At 25.7% G+C, this 19,335-nt stretch overlaps 1 protein-coding gene across 2 annotated transcripts in view; it reads left to right on the plus strand.

Annotated features, from left to right (window-relative positions):
* LOC122511406 (homeobox protein abdominal-B-like) overlaps positions 1 to 19,335 on the plus strand; it is a 100,315-nt gene that overhangs the window by 21,036 nt on the left and 59,944 nt on the right. The gene's annotated exons all lie outside the window — the stretch shown is intronic.

Genomic DNA, 19,335 nt, shown 5'->3' on the forward strand with positions numbered 1-19,335 from the left:
GTTTAGAAAAAAAATATTTAATTTTCTTCTCGAAATGTAGTTTCGTCAATTTTTCATATCTTACTAAATTTGAAATTAGTCAAAATTAAATCAAAATTGTGCCATTATTTCTGTGGTAAAAATATTTACTTAATTAGTATAGTTACTTGTTTAGAAGCAATTTTGCTTCAGTAATTCTTTATATACTTGAATCAGTAAAAATTTTTACTAAATCGAATTAGTGACTGATTTTTTGGTTTTGAATTTGTAAATTTTACTAATAAATAGTCATTTTTACTAATTTGTTAGTAAAATTTACTAATTAAATACTGACTTCTACTATTTATTAGTAAACTTTACTAATTCAATATCAAAAAGTCAGTCACTAACTCAAATTAATAAACATTTTTATTAATTTAAGATAGTAGTTACAATTTTTTTCTTACTAAAGTTTTAGGGAAAAGAGAGTAAAAATTAGTACAATTCAGATTTTGAGCGTAAAAAAATACTTGAAAACAAAAAAAGAGATGATAAGTAAAAATAGAATATAATATACAAAAATTGAAAAAATGAGAAAGTTGCAAAGAGTCCAAAAAAAGAGAATTAAAAACGAAAAAGTGGCACTCGCTCGCGAAATGGTTACAAGTATTTTATATATGTAACATATTCAGAAGTTGTACATCTCAACATATAATATTGCCCAGGGGGCCTTGAAGCGATTTTTGACAAGTGGAAAATATAAATATAAAATAAATAGCTATTCATGGGCATCCATGGGTGCACAGTGTGCAGCCGTTACAAAATGTATATAGAGAATCAGTTCAGGAGAAATGCCAAGGAATTCAAAATGGCTGATACCCGCGGCCAAGGAGGTATGTATATAGTTGGCTCTCGCCTGCTTCTCGGATAGCATATGCGCACCGTAAGGGACGAGTGTGTGCCATGTTATATATACATGGAGATTATATATGCTACACCATTCCTCTCGACTAGTACAAAAACGTATCTCACACATTGCCTGCTGTATATATACATATATATATATATATATAATGTATGTATATATACAGTATTCCTGCTGCAGGCGCACATAGTCTTCAATTTATACCGGGTGACTGAAATGCCTTTTATCCACAAGGTATTTTTTTTACCACCATACTGAAATTTTTAAAAAAGAAAATTTATTTTCTATTGTATTTTATTAGGTAAATTTTTACATTTTCTTTATATTTTTATAGGGGGATATAGTCAAGGTCGGACCACCTTTTGCAAAATTCAAAAGGTGGTATAACAAAAGGCTTATATAACTTTCTTAAAAATGAAATTGATTAATTAAAGTCCTGTTGGAAAGTTTTGTGTAATAGGAACACTTTTGCTTACCATAGAGTAAATTATATAATTAGTTTTAAAATGAAAAAGTGATAAAGATTTTTAAAAAATGGTACTTTTTGTCAAGGTTGGCCCACCATTTAATATGAATTTGCAAATTCATATTAAATGGTGGGCCAACCTTGACTGTAGAAAGGGGACAATCTTGACAAAAAGTACCATTTTCGAATATTGTTCTAATATTTATAAAGACATACGTTTCGGGATTTGATTTTTTATCTTGTTTTTTCTAATGGGCCAACCTTGACTATGTTCCCCTATAAAATTCGATATCATGGACCCTATTTTTAAAAATATACAAAAACGAACAATAATCACTGAAAAAAGCAAAGAATCAACACAATTCAATATACCACACATATATTCATGAGCGGCAATAAACTTTGTTTCACACTATACCGTCATGTGACGGACAATTAGCGAGGCAAAACGAATTGTCGTAATGATAATTACAACCGTACTACGCTTACCGTCCTCATCTTTATGAGGTGTAACCATATACCGCTACTATATATATATATATATATATATATATATTTGTTTAGAACACCGACATTTCATTTTAAAGAAGCTAACTTTGTTTAAATACCAATAATAACGTTCGAAAGTGTCGTCATATATTTTCCGCACTCAAACAAAACTTACGACTTTTACTATATACTTTTTTTCTTACTCCGAATCACTTAAGAAAACATTACAGAGAATAAAGATATATAATTACTTTCTTATTTGTAAATTTCCGTAAATTTTTAAACATTGGTTTCTTTTTCTTTTCTTATTTCTCATTTTTCTCTTCTTTAATCCATTCTTTTATTGTTTTCTTCTCTGCGGTTTTTCGTGTGGGAGCAAAATATAGAAAAAATTTCAGTCGTTAAAAAAAAATTCTTTTTTTCTTCTATATGTATATATATACTGTTTCGGCTTTTTAACGTTAAACAATACTAGAGAGATAACATTCAGTATACTTCTGAACTTTGTGGTAATTAGTTTTTTTTTGTTCGGGTTAAAAACTGGTGAGCAGTAAAAAATGAAGATAAAATCATTCTTTTTGTCCTTTAAAAGGGTATTGTATATTTATAAAAGAGTTGAAAATTCATTGCCGATAATGTGAGTGAAAAAAAAGGTTTTTTTTTTGCACTAAATGACTTCGATTAATCAGCATAATTTCGATGCATATTAGAAAAATGAAAGTAAATAATAAGAAAAGTAAAGATTAAGAAAAATAAAGAATAAAGAAGTAAGTAATTAAAAAGTAAATAATAAAAGAGTAAATTATGTAAAAGTAAATAATAAAAAAGTAAGTAATTTAAAAAGTAAATAATAAAAAAGTAAGTAATTTAAAAAGTAAGTAATAAAAAAGTAAGTAATTAAAACAGTAAATAATAAAAGAGTAAATTATATAAAAGTAAATAATAAAAAAGTGTGTAATAAAAATGTAAGTTAATTAAAAAAGTAAATAATACAGGAAGTAAGTCATAAAAAAGTAGGTAAATAAAATTAAACTATAGTAAATAATAAGAAATTAATAAAAACATAAATAAATAAAAAAAATAAATAATAAAAGAGAAAATTATTGAAAAGTAAATAATAAAAATGTAAGTAATTAAAAAAGTAAATAATACAGGAAGTAAATCATATTTTAAGGCATTTTTCTTAAATTACATTTTAAGGCAGTCAATGCTGAATTTACGTATTAATGAATTTTGGAGGATTTTACATTGAAGCAGACAGTGCTACTGAATTTAAAACTCTTAAATTAAGATTTTCTTTTTACTGTGAAGGATGTAAATCACGAATGAAGAAGTAGGTAAATAATAACAAATTATACCTAAGTAAAAATTTAGGTAATTAAATAAATAAATAATAAGCGGGAAGTAAATCGTACAAGAAGTATGAAAAGAATAAAAAAGTAAAAAATAAAAATGTAAGTAATTAAAAGCAGTAAATATAATAAAAAAATAAATGATTAAAACAAATTTAGTTATTAAGGAAGTAAATTTAGTAAATAGTTAAAAAGTAAATAATTATAAAAAAATAAATAAAAATGGAAGTAAATCGTACAAATAGAAAAATGTAAAAAATAAAAATGTAAAAAATAAAAATGTAAGAATAATTAAATGCAGTAAAAAATAAAAAAGTAAATAATTAAAAAATGTAAACAATGAATGAAGTAAAACCTAAAAAGAAGTAGGTAAATAACAAAAAAGTTAAGAAATAAAAACGTAAACAATGAAAAGTAGTAAATAGTAAAACAGTAAATAATAAAGGAAATAAATCGTACAAGTAGAAAAATAATTAAAAAGTAAAAAAAAAATTATAAGTAATTAAAAGCAGTAAATAATAGAAAAGTAAATAATAAAGGAAGTAAATCCCAAAAAGAAGTAGGTAAATAACAAAAAAGTTAAGAAATAAAAACGTAATAATTAAAACAAGTACACTGTAAATAATAAATATGTAAGTAATTAAAAAAATGTAAATAATAAAGGAAGTAAATCCTAAAAAAGCAGATAAATAATTAAAAAGTAAAAAATAAAAACGTAAGTAATTAAAAAAAAGTTAATAATAAGAAAGTAAAGAATAAAAAGTAGAGGATAAAAGTAAAGAATAAAAGTAAAGAATAAAAAGCTAAGAAATAAAAATTTAAGTATTTAAAAAGAGTGAATAATAAAAAAGTAGGTAATTAAAAAACGTAAATAAAAAAATTGTAAATAATAAAATAGTAAATAATAAAAGAAGTAAATAACACAAAAGTAAAAAGTAAGAAAAGTATAAAATAAAATGAATAACAGAATCAAAGAGAGTCGAGAACACTTATTTTTTAATGTTAGAAAAATATCCTACAATGTACCAGCCCAAAATATTTACCACCATTTTCCAAAAAGGAACTTTTGAATATTTTTTTTCCAAAAATCCGAGCAGGTTGTACATTCCAAGTTTCCGAATTCTTTTGTAGCACTCCTCAAGGTCGATATCTCGAACAGATTTTATTTTCAGTTCGCCAAGGCCAAAAAAAGGGATCAAAACTTGATCCACATATAATATATAAGAAAGGGCCGCTCCTTTTTTTTTTTTTTTTTTTTATTTTTACTCCAATAAATTCTGACCTCTTCTTCGTTTCGCGGTAGAAGTCATAAATTTTGTTTTTTGAAGGACATCTCGCAGGAACATTTCAGATTTTATTTTTCGACAAGGAACAGAGAGAACAAAAGGCCGGATGAATAAAAGGGAGCAGTTTTAAAAAATGCGCGTAAAATTATATTTTTTTAAAAATAGAACTTCTATTAATAATTTTTTCTAATTTTCATAATATGTTGATGACAAAAAAAAAAGAAGACGGAAATTTTTATCATATAAACAGAAATTGAAAGTTTTTTTTATTAATCAATTTTTGGAGAAAGGAAAAAAAAATTCTTTTAAAAAGTTTTTTGTTTTTTATATTTTTTAAATTTACGATGTCATAAACATTGAGAGAAAGTGTCGGTAAAAATATTATATATTTATAACAGAGACGATTGTAAATTGCACTTGAATGAATTGAATGACACATTTTGATTTATGAAAACAGCTTTTCAATTTTTACATGAGTGCAAACTGATGTATAATATTCTCGTGGGGAAATATTTTTCACTCTGGAATTTAATAAGTGCGCGCAGCCCAAATTGGGACTGTTTTCGTGCTAACAGGGCTTGAATAGGGCCCGATTGGGGCAAAATTTCTACACTGAATTCGGAAAATATTTGTCAACTATAGACTTTGGAAAATTAAATTCGGAAAATATTTGAAAAATTAATCCTGTGAAATTAAATTTGGAAAATTAAGTTCGGAAAATAATTAGAAATCGAAATTGGTGAATTAAATTTGCAAACTAAGTTTTGAAAGGAAAAAAATGATAAAAAAGGAAATGAAATAAAAAAAGTGTAAATTTAGAGTAGAAAGACAAATTATTTACATTCACTTGAAGGGTTACTTGGGCGCCCTTTTTTCAATATATTTAACTACTTTGCAAACACCTATACCACAAAACAAGAAATGAGAAACAAATTAAGTGCTACTTTTCTTAGACATTTATGACAGAGCCACGCGCTCGTCAAGTTTATATTGTCGCATTTACAAGGGTGTAACGGACAACAATAAACTGCCACCATATCGACTGTTTTTATACTATAAATATTTTATGCTTCTAATAAGCATCACTTATTATTATTCTTTTAACAATCAAAAACCAATTGGATTTTAAGAGTCATTTCAAATGCAATAAGTCAACCACACTTTATACATATACACACAAATATATACATATATATATACAATATTACAAGAATTATAAAACAGGATAGCAGACTTTAAGTTTAAATAGACAGCAATTTTTTTTTAATACTTATGCATTATAATAAAAATTTTCCCTATTTTTTGTCATTTTTAAAACGAATCGAATACATTATTTTTTATTTGACACACATTTACTTATAAATAATATCAATTGATAAGAATTATTTACAATTTGTTTATTATTTTTAATTTTTTATTTATATTATTAATTTTATAACTGAAGCGAAAATATTTTCTTCTGCCACCTGGTGGTGACCTTGGCGTTCTCAGGTGGAGAAAAAACACCATTTTTCTTAAAGTTTTTTATATTTTAACAAATTTCAATTAATTAAAAATTTTATTCAACAATTTTCAAATTTAAAAAAAAAATTAAGAACTATTTTAACAACTCATGTAGAAATTGACAACATATTTTAAACAACAACTTGAATGTAAGATATTTTTTATTAAATAATAATTGAGCTTTATAGTACCACTGGAACAATCCTAATAATAACTGTAATTCGAAATTCTTTAAAATTTAATTTTCCAAATTTTGAATTAGAATTCTTCAAAAATATACGATTATATTTCAAAATAATTTCCAAAAGTAAACAAATAAAATTCATTAGAATATAGAATTTATTTCAATCAAATTTAACAAAATTTTCAATTGTTTCAATTTTTTAAAATCATTTTCGGAAATACAATTATTTTCGAAAAATTATAATTTCATTTTTTCGAGAAACAAATTTTTTTTGGAATTTCTAAATTAAATTATTCAAAACTTCAATACTTTTTGTCAAATAAAAACTTAAAAACTTATTCTTATTTATTTTTCCACAGGAATTAAAATTGGAAATATTTTCAATGAAAAACCTTTTGAAATTTAATTATTTCTAAAAATTGCACTTGTAATCTTTCAAAATTCAATTGTGTTTTTTTTGAATTTTTGAATTTTTGAATAAAATTATTCAAAAATTTAAGAATTTTTAAAGATAAATATAATGTAATTAATAATTTTTTAAAATAGAAATTTTAACATTTTAATACTTTTGCTACCTTTAAATTTTCAAAGTATTTAATTTAAAAATCTTAAAATTTAATTAATTCCTAAAAACCCTATATTATAACGCTTTAAATATTCAATTATTATTTTCTAACATTTCAACTGAAAATTTTTTTAAATCAATTTCAATCAGAATGCAACTACGAGAATTAAATTATTTAAATGGAATAATAATTTTTGTAAATTTATAAAACAATGATATTTTCATAAATACAATGATAATTATAATTAAATTTTAAGGATGGAAAAATGAAATTCTTTAAAATATAAAATTTATTTTAGTAAAATTTTATAAAATTTCCAATCATTACAATTTTATTAATTATTTTAAGGACTTCAAAAAAATTTTAATTAGATAATATTTTTCAAAAACCTAATTTTTTCAGAATATCCGAATTAAATCTTTCAATCATTTTTGTAAATTAAAAATTTAAATATTCGTTTTTGTTCTTTATTTGCTTAAAATTTCGAAATACTTTTAATGTAAAACCATTTAAAAATTTTTTATGAAAATTTAAACTGCAAGTCTTGCAGAAATTCAATTAATTTTTAGAATTTTTTGAATAATAATATTCAAAGCTTTCGATTTTTAAGGAAGCTGACAAATTAATAATTTTTTATATTAAAATATTATATTATACTTTTATAAAGCAATTCAAATTTCAAAGATTCAACTACGAGAATTCAATTATTTAAATATTTACAAAAATAAACAATTGCGATAAAAATAATTAATTATTTTTAAAAAAATTACTAATTTGAATTAGTGACTGATTTTTTGCTTTTGAATTAGTAAATTTTACTAATAAATTAGTAGAAATTACTGTTTATTAGTCAATTTTTCTAATTTAAAAGCAAAAAGACTGTCACTAATTCAAATTATAAAAATATTTTTACTAAATTAGTCTAGTGAATTTAGTAAATTTGTCTGAATTCGTAAATTTTACTAATAAATTAGTAGAAATTACTGTCAGTAATTAATTCAAAGTGGTAAACATTTTTACTAATTCAAATTTAGAAAGTAGTTTTTGACTAAAAATGAGTAAATTTAAATTTTACTAATTTTTACTCTAGTAATTCAGTAAATTTGTATAAATTAGTAAATTTTAGTAATAAATTAGTGGAAATGTCTATTTATTAGTGAATTTTACTAATTCGAAAGCAAAAGGTCAGTCACTAATTCAAATTAGTAAACATTTTAACTAAATCAAATTTGGAATAAAATAATAATTCGTAATTTTAGAATTTATAATTTGCGGGCACAATTTAAGGAAAGAAAAATGTGGGAAAAGAAAATAATGTAAAAATGTGTCATGAATATTTTCTAATGACGTCGTTGATAAATTGATTTTATAGCTGCGCTTGGATGATATATCGTTTGCTATACGGAACAAAAACATTGCGCGATGTATAAAAGACTATATGTGCCTATATGTGTATACATTATAAGGTATGTGTATATATATATGTAACATGCGCGCAACGATTGTTTGTTCAACGAGAATAGATTCCTACATCAACTTCCCATGTTTAGAAGGACGTAATTTTATTAACAAGTCTGCAATATACACGAAAGGCGATTTATAACAAGTGCGATATGTCCCATCATTAATTAAAGTGAAAGTTTTATTACAACAATTTTTCAATTTTTATTCGAGCGCGCATATAAATTCCACCAATAATAGGAGTATATTGAGAAGAAGAAAAATTACTATATCAGTTTATAAAAATGTCGCTAGAAGGATTAATTATAATTCCAGGGGGAAAAAAATGTTAAAAACTGATTCATAACTTTAAAATTGTTTTGAATTCATTTCTGTAATGTTTTGAATTAATTTTTGTGATTTTCTGAATTCAATTCAATGTTTATCTTTGATTTTTTTAATTATCAAATTTAAGTTTGTATACTATTTTAATTTTTAAAAATTCAACAATTAATTTTTTTACTTTTACTCTCTACATTTGAATTTAGTAAAAATGTTTACTAATTGGAATTAGTGACTAACTTTTTACTTTTTAATTAGTAAATTTTACTAATTAATAGTAATTTCCACTAATTTATTACTAAAATTTACTAATTGAAAAGCAAAAAGTTTTCAGTAAAGTTTACTAATAAAAAATAATTTCTACTAATTTATTAGTAAAATTTAAAGACTTTTTGCCTTTGAATTAGTAAATTTGACTAATAAATAGTAATTTTCACTAATTTTTTAGTAAAATTTACTAAATCAAAAGCAGTAAGTTATTAGTAAATTTTAGCAATATAAATAAATAAATAAAATTAATTAATTAATTAATTAATTAATTAATTACTATTTATTAGTAAAATTTAATAATTCAAAAGCAAAAATTCAGTCACTAATTCAAATTAGTAAACATTTTTACGAATTCAAATTTAGAGAGTGCGGACTAAAGGAAATGTGGTCTGTTCAATTTAAAAAAGAACCATAAAACTTAAAGACGCTGATCAGTTAATTTATCATAGAAAGAAAGTTGAGGCAATAATCGTAAATTTTTCGTTATCTTGGGGATGAAATAAAACAATCCATTTTCATAACAGAAAATGTTCTCAGCACATGATTTTATTTATGGCTATGACACATTTCTTTTAAGGGAGTTGAGCTTCTTCTATAAAAGGGGGGTCGAATTTAGTAGAATATCGTTTATATTGGACCATATTTAACCATATAAAATTCAATTGTAAATCTACTTTAATTCGAAAAAGTGCTAAAAATTACAAAACATTTTTTTTGTTTTTTCTCACTTTTGTTATTAATTTTTTATCTTCACATTTAGTTGGAAGATAGAACAAATTTTTTAGTTCCAAATTTTCATTTCTGTATCCTGTTATATAGTCTTAATTTTTATTCGAATTTTTATGAAATAGCACTGGACCTGCCCCTGAGGCTGCCTCTGAATTTTTTCCAAAAGGATGAAATTTACTTTATCTCGCATTTTTACCAGTCAACGATTTCCCTTTTATCGACCTTTCACTTTGGGGTTTCGCTCTTTCCTGACCGATGGCGCCAGTCTCAGAAGAAAATTTATCCGCCTCCAAAGTCCTTGGTTCATTCGAAAAAGGAGGCGGCACCCGATATTACACTCATTCCTTCTTCGATGTTTTCTTCTCTTTCGAAAAAGTAGTTTTCGACCCACCTTTTTTTATCCAAATTTTTCGCTTTTAATTAGATTTCCATTCAAGTTTTCTTTTCAATTCGTTTATGAAAGTAAAAATAAAAATAAAAAAAATCCAATTTTAAAAAGGGTGAATTTGACCCTAGTTTTCGTACCATTTTTTTTTTTTTTTACTAATTATATAGACTGTAATTAATTATTTTTCTATTGATATTCTTCTTAGAAAGCATCTGAACCAACAGAAATATTTGAAAAATTGATTAAATATTATTGCTGCGATTTTACTTTTTTTTGGAGTTGTCATCATAATCAGCATAGTAGCATCATTATTTGTTAATTAAATTTTTTACTAATTATAAGTAATAGTCGAAATTAATGTTATTTATCATTTTTACCGTAACATTTTCGTCGAAGAGCATCTGAAGTAACAGGAATATTAGCAATATTGCTTTAATATTTCAAGTATTGATGAATTTTATCATCATAATCAGCAGTAGCATCATTATTTGCTAATTAAATGTTTAACTAATTGTAAATAACAGTAGGAATTAGTATTACTAATAATTTTTTTATTAATCTTCTCCTCAGTGTGCATCTGAACCACCAGCAATACTAGCAATTATTGCTTTAATATTTCAAGAATTGCTGAATTCTATCAATTCATATAATCAGCAGTAGCATCATTATTTTTTAATTGAATTTTTAGGAATTGAAGTTAATTATTTTTTTAATAACCTTCTCCTTAGAAAGGTTCTGAACCTACAGTAGTATTAGCAACATTGCTGTAGTATTTCAAATATTGCTGGAATTTTAGTTTCTTTGGAAGTTATCATCATAATCAGTAGCAATATTATTTGGGAATTAATTGTTTACTAATTATAAGCAATAGTTGGAGTTGAAGTTATTTATTATTTTTATTATAACATTCTCGTCAAAGAGCATCTGAACCAACAGCAATATTAGCAACATTGCTGAAATAATTCAAATATTGCTGCAATTTCAGTTGTTTTGGCAGTTTATCATCATCAACAGCATTAGCATCATTATTTGTTAATTGCATAAAAAATACTAGAAATAAAATTATTTATCACTTCTTTTTACTAACAATCACTTCCTGAATGAACTGAAATTGCAAAATATTAACAACATTTCATCCGAATTGCAACAAAAAACGAAATTAACAAAAAAAGAATAATGTAAAATAATACAAAAAACAAAAAATCCTTTTCTCTTCCTTTTTACCTTTAAAAAAAAGAAACGAAGAGACGAATGCAGAAAATGGATACCTTTCCTACCCTCCACGGTACCATTCATTTTTATACCCCTCGTTTCCATCTCCGTTCCATTTACTTTCTTAAAAAGATTTCATCGTGACTCTCCATCCATTTTCCTTATATAACAATGATGGTTCCCTGTATTTGAGTATCTCAGTTTTTTCCCTCTGTTACTTCAGTCTGATTCACCCCTCTTTTTCTTCAAACTCTTATATTTTCTTCTCAGTGGTCTAAGCTAAAAACACCCCCGCAAGAAAAAAAAATGCTTACTCCGTTCTCCCTCTCCTCTGTTATTTATCGATGTGGAGAAAAAAAATTCACCCTTGCGGTATAAGCAAAAATTTAAACTTGAGCGCTAAGAGACCCTGAAAAATATAACCTTCTTAGAAAACTTGATAGCGAGTCGACCCTAATTTTTTTTTTTTTTTTTTTTTGTTATATCCGCTTTGCTGAATACAACTGAGACGGTATGACATTTTCGGCTGGACATTTTCGGTATTATATGTTTGAAATACGAATCGTATCAGCAGTTTTTAAAATTCTGTCTAGGTTCCAGTGTTCCGATCACTAAGAGGTGTACTTTCAATTTCCTTTTATATCAAGGAATTTCATTTTGCCGCAAAAAAGTAAAAACTTTCAGGTAGCAGGAAGAAAAACATCATTTTTTCGCATTATGTATTTTTTTTATTTTTATAATTTTTCTGTATTTTTTTTCTATTTTTCTCGATTTTTGGATAACTATTCTCTACGGATTTTTATCCTAGGTATAATTTTGTAAATATATATGTATATATATATATATATATATATATGTAGAAAGCGCAGTGTGTCTAGACATTTTAGCAAAACGTATGGGCATCAGCGTCAGTTTATTACTATGGTTGGCGATCATAGTCGCACACCGCTTAAGTTCAGCATTGTAAAATAATTTGCCGCCATAACTCACCAAACCCGAGAGACGTAAGTACCTTGGAACGAACGCAACAAGTGTGAAAGAACGTTATTGCGCTATTTCACGACTAGCAGAGGGCGACGTGGAAAAAAGTTAATCGACAGCACTGCCGACGATCTGTCTCATCGTCTATATTATTCTTTTCAATCTACGAGCCACAAACATTTTTTTTCCTTTTTATTTTTTATCTCTATTTCTATATACATAAATGGCAAACATCATTACGATACTTGACGGAGAATTGCAATTATGATCCGTATTGGAAAATGTTGATTTAATCATAAAGGAACATGGAAATGTTTGGTTGATTGGATGATGTTTTTTCAAACGAACGTTTTGCAGGTTCTTTTGATTAAATCAACTTTTCTAATGAACAAGTTTGCTAATCAAACGAACGTGGGAGTTCGTTTGATGAATCAAACGAATTCCAATGTTCGTTTGATTAGGTTAACTTTTCTAGGATGATTAAAATTAGAACGGATTTGGTGTTAATGGAGGAGAAATTCAAAACTCGTTGGTTTATTGTTGATGCGTTCTGCTGTTGTAATATTACGAACTATCGGAGCATTGAACTAGAGGACGTTTCAAATTTTTGACCCTTTCGAGCAGAATTAGTTTGACTCTCGTTATTTTAGTAAAAGAAAATTTGTTAGATCTGTTTTGAGCATTATGATATTGGACTATTCGTTTACTAAAAGAAAATTTGTTAGATCTGTTTTGAACATTATGATGTTGTACTTAATATTGTTATATTAATTATTGTTATTATTGTTATATTTACTATTGTTATATTTATTCTTGTTCTTAATATTGGTATACTAAAATGATTACTTGTAGTTAGCATAAATTTACAGTTTGGTGTCAAATTCCACAGAGTTTAACTGTAAGATAAATATGCATTTGCGTATTTTTGATTCACTGTGGTGCTGTTATCATTAGGAGCATTTGTTCAGCATTGTACTATCACTTTAATGCTGGACTGTATTTGCTAAACATTTACATATTGTTGCACTTCTAATACAGGACAATTGGGAAACAATGGAAACAATGGAGCATCGTCATTATCATAGTCATAATGAATTTTAGAGTATTACACATGCTACAGTATTTAATTTTGGAACAAAATATCTACCATCATCATCATAATCATGAATTTTTGAGCATTTGTACATGCTGTAGTATCTCTAATGTTGGAGCAGAATATTAACCATCATTATCATGATTTTTTGACTACTTGTATATGCTGCTGTATTTCTAGTGCTAGAGCAAAATATTTACCATCATTATCATTAATTTTGAAGCATTTGTACATGCTGCAGTGCCTGTAGTGTTGAAATTAAATATTTACCATCATCATCATCATTATAGGTTTCGAGCATTTGTATATGCTATAGTATCTCTGATGCTAGAGCAAAATATTTACCACCATCATCATTATCATCATGATTTTTCGAGTATTTGTATTCAAGCTACAGTATCTCTAAAGTTGAAGCAAATATTTAATGTAATACGGTTCAATCTGTGCTTTAATACTCTCAATGTTGGACCACACTAGTGAAACATTCAAGCAGCATCTTACACTTTAATGCTGAACCGAAAACTTAATTGTGTTAACACCACTTTGGATCATTAATAGACAATTTGTGTATTAACTACTAATTATCAAATATTCTCTAACGCTATGGTGGTCTGTAGGTAATAGTTTCTAACAGAATGGTTACAGATGTTAGTTGACCACCAACATTCTTATAAAATTGGTCCAAATGATTTATGTTTTAGGCTTATTCTAGATCCTTGGTACAAACGATTAAAGTTAGACTCATTCTACATCCTTGGTACAAACGATTGAAGTTAGGCTCATTCTAGATCCTTGGTACAAACATTTAATATTATAGGCTTATTCCAGTTTCTTAGTACAAACATTTAATTTCAGGCTTATTCTAGATCGTTGGTACAAACGTCTAAGGTTCTGCTTCTTCTAGATCGGAGGCATACAAACATCTAATGTTAGGCTAATTCTGGATCATTGGTACACAAACATTTAATGTTAGGCTAATTCTGGATCATTGGTACACAAACATCTAGTGTTAGGTTTATTCATGTTCTACATCGTTGATAACATACTCTTCTCATCGAAAACTTGGACCATGGGATTAAAATGATTATGACCAATAATTCATAGTAAAAAAATTTTACCAAATCTAAATCAAGTCCAAGCTTTTACCCCAAAAATAGAAACATCAATAGAAACATCAATAGCAACAATAAAAATAGCAACTACAAGGCAAAAAACAAATCAAAAAAATAACCAAACCGAATTTTTCTAAGAAGAAAATAATTGCGTCAATTTTTAATAGAAAAATACCTTCTAAGCTCTTCTAAATTTTATAACTCCCAGAGACGAAAAGTTTTCTAAATTCAGAGCATTTTCTCGCCGCTGAAATTTGCGGAATTTACGTAATCAACCCCCGAAAGAAAAATGGTGTCTCCCTATGCCGAGAGTGATTCCCTCCCTCTCTCTCTCTCTCACTCTCTTTCTCAAAATAGAATCCCATCCGAAACGAGTTTACGTTCCAAGTTTTCGTGGAAATCCAATTCTTTCTGGTATGAGTCTCGTGTATTTGTATATGTGTGTGTAGAAGAGAAACTTTTCTTAAGCGGATCGATGGAAAGGGGAATTCTCTTTCCTCTTTTCCAAGGAATGATGGAAGGCGGGACAAAGAGTGAAGAAGGGAAGGTTAGGAGGAGGGAGGGAGAGAAGGGGTCACACAGAATATAAGGGCTTGGAAGGAACTGGCTGCCTCTCATTAAGCTAAATTGTCTCTCAGGATGAGCTTCCTTAATTACTTACGAAACCCCTTTTCCCTCGCTACTGCTTCGTTCCTCCCTTTACTTCCCTTTCTTCCATGAAGCATCCTAAACCCTCTCTTTTACTTCCTCTCTCTGTCTTTCTCTCGTGATAGCTGCTCTCCATTTACATGTAGTCATGTACAGTGTATATATAGGACCTTCATTTACATAGACAACCAAGACAATTCCGGGTACATACAAGACACACCCGCACATACTATACATTATCACCCGAGGAATGTAACACTCGTATACGATGTTACATGGATGTGTAACCTTTCTCTAAAACCTTCTCTAAAATCTTCTCTTACTTACAGAAACTCGCAAATTATAATGAGCTTCTCGACTTTAATCACATTTCGCAAATTTCACAGAGTAAATTTTGTTATTTGTTCGAGGGTATTTATTTTTACAGAAATTTACTCTGAACCTATGTCCCTGGAGTCTATTTAACCCCATTAGGTCAGGATTTTGACGTAACCGCAAAAAAAAACCCAAACTGTGAACCTATAAAGTTTTGCAATTAAGGAAAATTCTAATCTCTAAGTCTTGTCTTGATTGCTATTTGTTTTTGGGGTCGCTGAAGCCGAGTCTGAAGTCTGTTTAACTGCATCATGTTATAGGTTTTTAACATAACTTCAAAAAAATGCCAAAAATTTTGAAATCAAGACAATTTTTTATCTATAAGTCTCACTATGATTAGATGCTTTATGTTTTTTGGGTTAAATGGACAGATATGGCTTCAATCATAAAGCAGTCATTGCAAAAAATAGAGATTAGAATTTTTCACTATTTCTTCAATGTTATGTCAAAAGCCTGACATGATGGGGTTCAATATAGACTTCAGATTCAGCTTCAGTGACTCCTAAATTGTACAGCAGTCAAAGTCAAAGTTAGATTGAAAATAAAAATCAGAGTCAAAATCAAATGGAAAGTCAAAGTCAAAATCAAAGTTTACAGTGAAAATAAAAGTCAAAGTCGAAATCGAATCGAAAGTCAAAGTCCAAATCGAAGTGAAAATAAAAGTTAAAATCGAATCGAAATTCACAGTCAAAGTGAAAAGAAAAATGAAAGTCCAAATCGAATATTTCAATAACCTATTTCCAGATCGAAATCTGTAAGTTCCTTACAATGTATACATATTGTATAATTTGTATATCTAACATTAACAATCTTAATTATTATATACCTATTACATACTTTCTTTAATTACGCATGACGGTGCGTATATATATAATATCCTTTGAAAATGAATTTTTTCAGCGTATCGGTGTATAAATTACTTTCATAGTAATTGAACAATTATAGTTATACTCATCGCAAAGTGCATTTCAGGTATTACTGCTTCATAAAATTTCTATATCCACTTACTTTAATCTACCGTTTATTTACACACCATGAAGAATTCTTTGATATCACATTTCATATAATGTTTCCTTCATGCATATAAAATACTCTTTTTACTAACATCAAAGAATAACAAACAGTGTACATAATAATATTGTATATACGCATATAAAACCCTTCGAAATAAATTTTACTTTCGAACTACAAAAAATTAATTACTGTTTACTTAATTTTAATAAGTTTTTTAACTCAAAGTCTATATTTAAACCCATCAGGTCGGGATTTTCACATAACTTCAAAAAATAAAAACCAAAATAAGGCTTTTAAAATCAAGAAGAATTCTGATTTGTATTAGCCAGACTGTACTTTATTTTTTTGTCGCTAAAGCTGAATCTGAAGTCTATTTAATCATAACACCTTAGGTTTTTAATATAATCTCAAAAAATGATAAAAATTTAAATATCAAGAGTTTTTGCTCTATATAAATCTCACCATGATTGCTTTTTGTTTTTTGGGTTAAATAGACTTCAGATACGGCTTCAACGATCCCAAAAATCATAAAGTAGTCATAGGAAGACTTAAAGATTATTTTTCACGATTTTTAAATTTTGGGTTTTTTTTTCAATGTTATGTTAACAGCCTGCCTTCATTTCAAAATTTTTTGATCAAATTATAAATTCTTTTTATGTAATTCTAAAAATTCTGATTTAAATAAACTTTAGATTCAGCTTTATCAACCCAAAAAAAACATAAAGTAGTCATAATAAGACTTAGTGATAAGAAATTATCTTCATTTCAAAATTTTTGGGGTTTTTTCGAAGTTATGTCCTAATCCTGACCTAATGGGGTTAAACAGAATTAAAAAAATAGAAATTCCTTAGAGTTTTCAAATTTTCTTAAAAGTTTCGCAACGCAAGAAGAAAAAAAACATCGTTGACAAATGTGAATAAAAATCAATTCTTTTAAAATAATTATTGCACAGTTTCAGAGTTGCCATAGGTAAAAAAAAATCAGGGAATTAAGGGAAAAATCAGGGAGAGTAGAAATGATCAGGAAAATCAGGAAAAAGTCAGGGATTTTTATTAAAGTACTGGAAAAAATTGAATTTTGAAAAATTATTTTAAAAGGTAATAAAATTCTTCGCAGAAATTCAATTATATTCAAAAATTTAAAAAAGACTCTCGTCCAAATTTCAATTATTAAATATTAATTAAAATTAATAAAATACTTCTCAAAAATTTAATTATTTTCAAAAAATTTTCCTCACTTCAATGATTTTCAATATCTATTGTTTTAATAAAATTTTTCAAAAGAATTCTTATTTAAAAAAAATTTTTGATAAAATTCTAAGCAAACATTAAATTATTTTCATATATAATAAAAATTTCACAGGAATTCAGCTATTTACCAATTTTTTATAAAGGACCACGCACAAAATACATACAAATTGGATCCCAGTCAATTTTTTTTTTATTTTTCAATTGGGAATCTTTTTCCTGACACCAAAAAACTGCTTTTCTACGTAGTTTAAAAAAAAATCGACTGGGATCCAATTTATATTTTAGAATATTTATGAAAATATAATTGAATTGTTGCAACGAATTTTATTACATTTTTTTCAAATAATTGAAATCCTGTGAAGAATTTTATTATTTATGAATAACTGAATTCTTGCAACGAATTTTTATTACTTTTTTTGAAATAATTGAATTCTTTTGAATTTGCAGATTTGGAAAATATTTGAATTTCAGCAAAGAATTTCATTATTTGTGAAATGTAATTGAATTCTTGCAAAAATTTTTTGAAAATAATTACATTTTTTGAGGAATTTATTTAAAATTGTATTGAAAATAATTGAAATCCTATGAACAATTGTATTATTTATGAAAATAATGAATTCTTGCGGAGGATTTTATTAAAATTTTTGTAAATAATTTAATTTTTTGTTTAAAAAATTTTATGGAAATTTAAATTATTAGAAAACATTAAGATATCAAGGACTCGGAGTAATCGATATCTTCATGTTTTCCAATAATATTCTTATAAGTTGTTGAATTGCAAAAATGTTTGAATTTGAAATTTTTTTAAAATCTTAGTTCCCATGGAGTAATAATAATGATTAAATATTTATTTAAAAAAGAATTTATTGATGATTTCAAATAATTTTAAAATAAAAAAATTCGTCAATAAATGCAAAAACTCAATTTTTTATAATTATTGTAATTATATAAATATAATAGTTTTTGAATTTTGAAAAATTTCCAAACAATTAAAATTTGGTAAAATCTATTAAAAATAATTGAATTTTTGAAAAATATAAATAAAAATGATCAAATTTTAGAAAAGTAAATTTTCATAAATTTTTATTTACATTGTTCGAAGATAATTGAATTTTAAAAAAATATTGTAAAACAATTCTAATAATTACTTTTTAAAAATATTTTAATATAGGTAATTTTTCGAAAATAATTGAATTTCTTAAAGAAAAATTTTGTATATAATTTATAAAAACTAAGTTATTTTTTTTTAATTTTAATTAAAAATTTTGAACTTTATTCTCTTCTAAATGTTAAAAATATTGAATTTCAAAAAATAAGAAGCTAATTTTCATTAATTTTCATTTTCAAATGATTTTCCATTAAAATGTTTGATGTTTCAATTATTTTCAAAATTTTCAATTAAAATTCTTCAAAAATTGTAAATAAATGCTCGAAATAAATTAATTATATTCAATTAAATTTTACGAAATTTCAACTATACTCAAAAAGATTTTTATTATAGAAATTTTTTTTGAAAATAATTAAATTTTTCGAGGAATTCATTTAAAATTGTATTGAAAATAATTGAAATCCTATATGAAAAATGAAAATGAAATAAATTAATTATTTTCAATTAAATTTTACAAAATTTCAACTATACTCAAAAAGGTTTTTATTATAGAAATATTTTGAAAAATTTAAATACATTAAAAAATGATTCACAAAAAATTTTTGGTTTATAGTTATTTTTCGCATTGTAAAAATCAAAATAAG

The sequence above is a fragment of the Leptopilina heterotoma genome, unplaced genomic scaffold, assembly GCF_015476425.1.
Source record: "Leptopilina heterotoma isolate Lh14 unplaced genomic scaffold, ASM1547642v1 Lhet_82, whole genome shotgun sequence".
Taxonomy (NCBI): domain Eukaryota; kingdom Metazoa; phylum Arthropoda; class Insecta; order Hymenoptera; family Figitidae; genus Leptopilina; species Leptopilina heterotoma.